Source organism: Syngnathoides biaculeatus, chromosome 8 (genome assembly GCF_019802595.1).
Source record: "Syngnathoides biaculeatus isolate LvHL_M chromosome 8, ASM1980259v1, whole genome shotgun sequence".
Lineage (NCBI taxonomy): Eukaryota > Metazoa > Chordata > Actinopteri > Syngnathiformes > Syngnathidae > Syngnathoides > Syngnathoides biaculeatus.
The window spans coordinates 4976725-4986095 of NC_084647.1; the positions used below are offsets into that span (position 1 = coordinate 4976725).

At 40.9% G+C, this 9371-nt stretch overlaps 1 pseudogene; it reads right to left on the reverse strand.

Annotated features, from left to right (window-relative positions):
* Nucleotides 1-8983: 8983 nt before the first annotated feature.
* LOC133505466 (5S ribosomal RNA) lies at nucleotides 8984-9102 on the reverse strand (annotated as a pseudogene).
* Nucleotides 9103-9371: the final 269 nt, after the last annotated feature.

A 9371-nucleotide genomic window follows, 5' to 3' on the forward strand; every position in this document is an offset into this window, starting at 1 on the left:
AATGGTTGGAGTCAATGGAATATTCCACAAATCAAACTTGTCGGATTCATTCCTTATTGTATCCACATAAAAAAAAAAATCAAGACATTCATTAAGAAATTCTGCATTCAACAGGTGAATCCACTACATTGGTAATGTTACACAGCTCTTTTTGCATGATGACAAAAAAGCAATTCAGTTGTTCTGTTGTCTCCATCAATTCAGAAACAGCACTGACAGTCATCTGAAAAGTATTAGGCATCCTGATTTCTCACTGCCGAGCAGGAGTTTGAATGTTCCAAGTACCTGCTGACAGGAGCAAGAAGAAAAACATTTCAACTTTCTACAGAGATGTGTCAATCCCCCACCCCCACCTCTACAGATCACGATATCCTGCCAATCTACTGTTGGAAAACTGTAGTCTTTGCCAGACAGAACGTTGAACCTTCATTCCAACGTAAATTCCTTTGAATCACACCGTGTAGCACATTGCTTTGGAGGAAGGAAGAAAAAAACATTAGCAAGTAGCCCCACTTTTATAATACTTTGCTGTATCATCCTACATTTATGGATATTTTCAACCATTATTGGATGAGAACCATTATGGCAACCTCGACATGACCCCATAAACTTCACTCCTAAGCTAGAGAACTGAATTTCTCTCGCCAACTAGTGGAGAAAATATTGTACAATGTCTTTCACCACAGAACATTTTGAATCACATGAGGGGTTGTCAAAAAGTAGTGAGCCCAATTTAAACTCTTTCTTTCGGCTTGTCCCGTTAGAGGGCGCCACAGCTTGTCATCTTTTTCCATGTGAGGTTATCACCTGCATGTTCCTCTTTAACACCAATAGCCCTCATGTATTCCCTCACAACATCTATGAAGCATCTCTCTTTCTCTTTTGCCTAGCAGCTCCTTCCTCACTACCCTTCTACACATATACGCACTCTCTCTCCTCTGGACATGTCCAAACCATGAAAGTCTGCTTTCTCCAACGTCTCCAAAACATCTGACTCTGGCTGTCCCGCTGATGAGCTCATATCTAATCCAATCCAACTTCCTCATTCCAAAAGAGAAGCTCAAAATACTCTTGTTCATTTCCGCCACCTCCAGCTCTGCTTCCTGTTTTCTCTTCAGTACCACTGTCTCTAATTCGTACGTCATTGCCGGCCTCACCCTTTTTTTTTTCCCATAAACTTTGCCCTTCATCCGAGCAGCTACTCTTCTGTCACATAACACACCTGACAGGTTCTGCCAGCTGTTCCAACCTGCTTGTACCTGTTTCTTCACTTCCTTAGCACACTCACCATTGCTCTGGATTGTTGACCCCAAGCATTTGAAGTCGTCCACCCTCACTATCTCTTCTCCCTGGAGCCTCACTCTTCCCCCTCAACCTCTCTCATTCCTGCACATATATTCTGTCTTACTTTGGCTAATCTTCGTTCCTCTTCTTTCCAGTGCATGGCTCAATTTTTTATATTTTTTGTATTGTATAATTGTTCCTCCACCCGCTCCCTGCTTTTACTGCATATCACGAATTTAACTGCAAACATCATGGTCCAAAGGGATTCAGTCTAACCTCATCTGACAGCCTATCCATTACCACAGCAAACAGGAAGGGGCTCAGATCCGATCCCTGATGCAGTCCCACCTCTACCTTCAATTGACCCCTCCGTGGATATTGCGCAATCCGTGTCACTGACCAATCAGAGGCCAGAGATCTGCATAGACCAAAGCCCGTTTTTGCTCCCGCCATTTTCTCTGACAACATTGAATGGTCCAGTATAGGTTTAGTTAGCGTTTTATCGCGTATTTGGGTTATTTAACAAAAAATATGGTTAAGAGGTGTAGTCACGGACTTTGTAATAGTGACGACAGGTATCCTGAAAGGCTAGTGGTGGAGTTCGATTCGTACCCTTTCCAAAACCGAAGACCCAGTACGAAAAATGCCTTCGATGGATCAAACTTTGTGGAAGACCGCATCATCAACTAAATCCATCTAATATCAACCGGAACACATATGTTTGCACGAAGGTATGCCCTATATTTGATTTTCAATAGATGTCTCGTATAAATGAATTCGAAGTTCTTCGCTAGCATAACACTGCTGCGTGTGAAGGATTGACACACTTATTCTTTGTTGAGCGATATTTAGCGATGATCGGACTGCACAAACGTATTGATTTCTTGCTGGCTCGCGGCCAGAAGCTTAACCAGACGGTGTTTGCACGAAGATATGCCCTAAATTTGATTTTGAATACACGTCTCGTATAAATTAATGAGACGTTCTCCGCTGGCATAACATTGCTATGTGTGAACGATTGACACTTATTCTTTGTTGAGCGATATTTAGCGATGATCGGACTGCACAAACGTATTGATTTCTTGCTGGCTCGCGGCCAGAAGCTTAACCAGACGGTGTTTGCACGAAGATATGCCCTAAATTTGATTTTTAATACACGTCTCGTATAAATGAATGAGACGTTCTCCGCTGGCATAACACTGCTACGTGTGAACGATTGACACACTTATTCTTTGTTGAGCGATATTTAGCGATGATCGGACTGCACAAACGTATTGATTTCTTGCTGGCTCGCGGCCGAAGCTTAACCAGACTGTGTTTGCACGAAGATATGCCCTAAATTTGATTTTTAATACATGTCTCGTATAAATGAATGAGACGTTCTCCACTGGCATAACACTGCTACGTGTGAACGATTGACACACTTATTCTTTGTTCAGCGATATTTAGCGATGATCGGACTGCACAAACGTATTGATTTCTTGCTGGCTCGCGGCCAGAAGCTTAACCAGACGGTGTTTGCACGAAGATATGCCCTAAATTTTATTTTTAATACACGTCTCGTATAAATGAATGAGACGTTCTCCGCTAGCATAACATTACTACGTGTGAATGATTGAATGAAATCAGAAGCATGGTGTCTCTCTCAGTTAAGAATGTATTGTATTTAGAATCTATAATATATCGTTGATTTGAATGAAATCAGAAGCATAGAGTCTGTCTCAGTTCAGAATGTATTGTATTGTATTTGCGATTTTTACTGTTTGTGTTACGTGAGCGCACGTGGCGTGACGTCACTTCAGGAGGCGTGGTTAAGTGCCCTGTACGGAGGGGTCAATTCTTCTGGCACACCTACGCCACACCTCACCACTGCTCTGCTTCCCTCATACATATCATGTACTATTCTGACATATTTTTTCGCCACACAAGATTTACTCATGCAGTACCACAGTTCCTCTCTTGGTACTCTCTCATAGGCTTGCTCTAGAGCCACAAAGACACAATGCAGCTCTTACTGACCTTCTGTGTAATTTTCCCCGAGCATCCTCATGGCAAATAATGCATCTGTGGTGCTCTTTCTCGGCATGGACCCATAGTGTTGCTCGCAGATACTTCTGTCCTGAGTCTAGCCTCCACACACTTCTTTCCCATAACTGCATTGTGTCACTCATCAACTTTATTCTTCTACAGTTCCCACAGCTCAGTAAATCGCCTTTCTTCATAAAAATGGGAACTAGCAGACTTTTCCTCCATTCTTCAGGCCTCCTCTCACCCGCTATTATTCTGTTGAATAAGTTGGTCAAAAACTCCACAGCCACCTCTCCAAATTGCTTCCATACCTCCACAGGTATGTCATCAGGACCAACTGCCTTTCAATTTTTCATACTTTTCAGTGACTTTCCAAACTTCCCCCTTTCAAATCATTTCCAATTCCTTATCCACTACACTTGCGTCCTCTATTCTTCATTCTCTCTGACTGGCTTCATTCATCAACACGTTTCACTTGGAGAAGAACTACAGTACATTTTCAAAAGTGCTGAGAATAAAGGCAAATTGTGCGGGAGAGCTGCAGTGACGTCACCACGGTCGCAGCATGCGTGACTATTAAGATATCTTTACCTGACTTCTTCTGCCTGCTGAAATAGTCCCTAATAAAATTGAAGTGAGTCACCCAAAAATATGTTACACAGTCCTCCTGATGCTTTTTACAGATGAATTTATTCCTACTCAATCTTTGGACCTAAAAAACACCCAGCCAAATTAAAAAAAAATGATCAAACATTTACTTTACCTAGCCTTATGTGCTCCCAAAACGTTTTCTGACAGTAAATCTTACTGCGTAATGATGAAAGCATACCCACAGCAGAGGATGTAGGTGAACATCTTCACCTCCTTCTAAACTGAGTCAAACTCAACACGTTGGAGTTCAAGCTAAAAGCGCTGGAAAAAATTGCCCCAATTGTCAAAGTAATATACTTCACTGTCTGTGAAGACATGCAAGAGTGCCAGCCACTTTCCCGAGACTTCGGTTCAGTGAGCACCTGAACTATGAACTACGTTTTTTGTGATACCCCCCAAAAGGGTATCATTTATGGAAAAGAGAAAAAGGTTTTCAGAAACAGAGAAATGGAATTTGAATTTCTTGAGACGTCAGAAGGGAAGGTTCAGGCTGCTTGGTTAAAAACAAGCAAAACAAACCCTACTGATATAGAACGTAGACCCCCAGTTCCCGAGCATCATACCATGACCTCACATAGGTGTCACGAAAACTATTAGATTGTCTGCTTTTTCCTCCCACCCTCAATTAAAAATAAGCCAAGCCTAACTAAAAGATGTTAGATAATTTTTACTGGGTATGTCTTTTAACAATTTCTGCCACTTTAAACATCAGTATTGCAGTGACATGAGAAATATCAAACAATGTGCAAAACTTCATATCCTGTACTAAGGTCATGCTTTATTTACATAAGAGTTCTTATTTTTCTTTGCCTGCGCAGTGTTTGACTGTGATTGTCCAGATGTTTCCCAATGCCATTTAAAACATTTTCACTATTTAAATCAATGTGTTTGCAATTACATCATTACTGTTATTTTGGCACCACACCTCCCATTATTTATGTGTCACATCATTTCTTTTTACCATAATCTAGCCAGGAATAGTGCTTTCCATCATTTATGTTGCCAACAGAACAGAGTGTAACTCATCCAAAATTCCATTTGACCCATTGTTTTTCACGTGTCTTAGGCTTACATCATTTGTGTTCTTTAAGATTGATAATTGATATCTGAAATTTGGATCAGGTGGAACTTGGTTAGTCTGCCAGTGTAGTCCAGATTGATGTGATGATATAAAGAATGATCGATCTTAATTAAAATTATAATCATAACATTAGACTGGTGGCCACTCTTCTATAACTTTAGCCTCAAGATCAAGTTTAGGATAATGCATCGTTATTTGGTAGGTCATCACCAATAACCTGGGCTTTGGAACCAGATGGTCATGGTTTAAGTGATAGTTTCCCAATAGCTTCTGGTTACTGTTGAGGTGCCCTTGTGCAAGGAAATGTTCCCAACCCACCAGCTCAAGAGATGCAGCCTAACCTAATGGTAACAGGAAGTACCTCTCACCCGAGTTCAGCTGTGTTGGTTCCAGTTACTTGCAACCCAAATGAGGACAAGCAGATAGTGCAACGTTGTGCAAACCTTTTGGCTCATGGGCTACATTGAATTCAAATTTGACAGGCGGACCAATTTCCAAGCAGATGCTTACGTATGAAAAATAAACAACAACAACAAAGGCATTGACATGTTAATACTTAGATTTACTTGTGGTGGGAACTGTGTTTTTTTTTTGCTCACTTTTTTTTTTTTTTTTTTGCCAGTGTATCAAAGTCTGGTCCAGTTTTGCTGTCTCAATCCTGAGAACAGAGCCTAAGTGTTCACCACTCAGCTCGGATCTGTAAGATATTTTTTTGGTATTCATCATACTAAAAGTCTGTCCACACATATATGTAGAGCCAAACACCCCAAGTATGGGAAATTTCTCTGTGCTAAAATAAACATAAAACTCATCCAGTTTGAGAGTTGAACCTCTCTTTTAATACAGTATCACATTGGAGATCAATCAGTTCCATGTTCAGCTCCTGGAGATCAATCAGCTCCATCTGCAGCTCCCGGGTGCTTCTTCAGGGTCTTGTGTGATTAGATCTTGTGTGCCATTTTGTCAGATAAGGGCTTTTTGCTAAGCCTGAAACATTGATTTTTACTGCTGAGCTGGAGCCAACAGTTCCTGGATTGATTGGTTGTTAGCATAATCAGTATGATTGGTAGAAAAGAGCCATCTTATGTTTGAGTCCTCTCAAATCACAAATGTTTTGTAACAAATTACACATACAGCCTTTGACTGGACGTCACTGAAAAAGTACTGTATTTCAGTAGTCCATTCTATATTAAACACTCAGCATTCACTGTTGACTTTTTGTTTTGGCCCACTCATGGTTGAGGAATTGTTCAGAGGAATACCAAAGTAAAAACAGAGCAGCCAAAGTCAAGTCAATGTATCACTATACCTGTCAACCCCAAAGCCTATACGATGTCACCAAATTCACATTTTGCTGTTACAAAACTATGACTGATCTTACCACAAACGTCAATGTATTTTTCTTTTTAAAAAATCACAAACAAAGCTTCATTGGTTTCTTAAAGTCATAATATTAATGAAATACAATAATGTCAGGTGGCACGGTGGCGTAGCTATAAGGCGGTGGCAGTTTGCCAGCAACATTTCTACTTACACTGTGTATTATAATTTGCAGTGGCTGATGTTGCCATTCCTATCCTCTCTTTGGTTGGATTACCTCATAACACATCTTGTCACTTTCACATTTTCACTTTTATATAGTTTGTCAGTGTGTCTATGCCCAAAGTATTTTTGTATTCAGTGACAATCTTTCTTCTATGGGAAATTGCTCATTGGAAGAATACATCAACAACTTGAAAAACTGTCGTAGCTGTACCTGAGATTAGTTCTGGAAAATCCTTTAAATGTGTGAAGTTTCATTAAATATTACTTTGAAGTTGTTTGAAAAAATACACATAACAGACACTTGAATTGCATAAATAATATCTCCTCTCTTGTTCCACCATTTGAAGACGCCACAATTTTGCTTGAAGGAAAATGTTCACTGATGGGTTTGAATGTTTTCATCCAATGAACATCTTGCGAAGATCATATAATCCGGAGACAGACACCTTGACATCTGATTTACATGGCACACAGAAGGAATATTCTGAGCCTAGAATGCTCAAGCGGAAAAGTCTCACGATAATTTTCTAATCAGCCAATCATCTTCATCAATTCATGTAAAACTTGGTAGATGTCAGCTTCCAGGTTTTTCATGAAAGTGTATGCTGTACACATTTCCAAACGATCTTTCAGTTGTCCAAATTACTCCAAAAGTGTACCACTTGAGAAGTATATATCACGATACCAACTGCACTACCTGGTGGAACCACTAGGCATAACAGGGCATGAGCAAATTAATGCAGTCATGATTTTGATGTGATTTTCATTATTCTGTCCCAATCTTTGGCTGGCTGGATTTAAATGATCAACGGGTCATATGTGGCCTGCGGGCCGTAGTTTGCCCACCAATGGGATAGAGTGTGTGTTTTGGGGCTTGGGCGGAGATTTTCCTTATCTTGTATTTTAGTGCCTTGTTCACAAATGAGATACATTGTTTTGATTGTCGGTCAGATCGACGTAGCGTCCACAGCAACGCAGGTCGAGAAAAGAAATGAAAAATTGATTGAGGGAAGCCTTATTCTGCTGTTGAAGGTCATTGCAGGTTCATGCTATCACTCTGACAATGCTTCGACAAGCTTTTTTTTTTTAAATTTGCATTACAAGGTTTAAAAAAATGGGTAAATGAAGCTCATAAAGCAACTTCATATCCATCTGCTTATCCAATTTTTGCGGAAGTGCTGGACCCTATCGCTTCTATCTTGTCTCAACCATCAAGACCTTCAAGTTCTTGGGAATTACAGTCTCAGAGGACCTGAAGTGGGAGACGAACATCAACTCCATCCTCAAAAATGTCCAGCAAATGATGTATTTCTTGCGGCTTCTGAGGAAGCACTGCCTGTCACAAGAGCTGCGAAGAGAGTTCCACACAGCGGTCATCCAATCAGTACTGTGTACCTCCATTACAGTCTGGTTTGGGGACACTACCAAAAAGGACAAACTCCGACTGCAACAGACAATCAAAACCGCTGAATGGATTGTCGGCATCACTCTACCCACTATTGAAGACTTGCACGCAATGCGAACTAAGTCCAAAGTGGCCCTTTTGGACCCTCAACATCCTGGCCACCAGCTCTTCCAGCTCCTTCATTCGGGAAAGCGCTACAGATCAATGAAAGTCAAAACTAGCAGGCATTTGAACAGTTTTTTCCCTCTGGCAATTAAGTCATTAAATTCTTGATCAGCGAACCTACTAGTTTCTGCCTGGTGCCAATGATGGGAAACACACTCACATCCATCTGGTCCAATCAGTATTAATATTAGTAATATATTTTGTAGACTATCGCATGAGTCGTCACTTTAAACTGCTCCCTTTGCACAGTTGTCATTGCACTGATCCGGGAACCGCGAACGGGTAAGGACACTCTGTATAAAATTAACACAATGTGGGACGTTGACACACTCTTATCTCCTACCTGTTCTAAATGAAGAAGACTTTACATCTTGCACATTTGTGACTCTTATAGTTCCTATAAATAGAAATGTCTCTTGTTCTTGTTACTTTGTTTTTCTTTGTTCTGAATGTCGTACCAGTGTAGCACCGACTGCCGGAGAAAAATTCCTTGTGAGTTTTTCAATACTTGGCCAATAAAGCTGATTCTGATTCTGGTCTTTGGGCAGGAGGCAGAATACACCCTGAACTGGTTGCGCATGCACTGGTCGCAGGGCACATGGAGACAGACAACAGTCGCACTCACAATCGCACCTAGGGGCAATTTAGAGTCTCCGATTAACGCACGTTTTTGGGATGTGGGAGGAAACTGGATTCTTTTTCTTTTCCTTTAGGTTTTTCCCATTAGGGGTCACCACACGTGTCATCTTTGATGAACGCATATTTGTTTGGCACAGTTTTAGCCAGATGCCCTTCCTGACGCAACCCCTCTGCATTTAGCTGGGGGCTTATAGCACCTGGTTTTCCCAGGCAGTCTCCCATCCAAGTACTAACCAGGGCCAAACCCGCCTAGCTTCCGAGATCTGACGAGATTGGACGTTCTCAGGGTAGCATGGCCGTAAATCTGGGAGGAAAGACAATAAAGTTGTGGAGGAGTTGGAACGACACCAGGTTTACTGAACAAGTCTCTGTGTTGACAATACTGACATGCAGAAGTTAAACATAGGGCAAAAAAAGTCAAACAAACGGTCATTTGAAATATCTACCCATTCATTGACAATTCTACAAATCACCAAGTACTGATCCATTTTGCTTGGAATAAGCTTTGTAGGACCATGGTAAAAGACTGATGAAAAATAAACGATTGAATGCAGTAACAATTATTTTTTAATG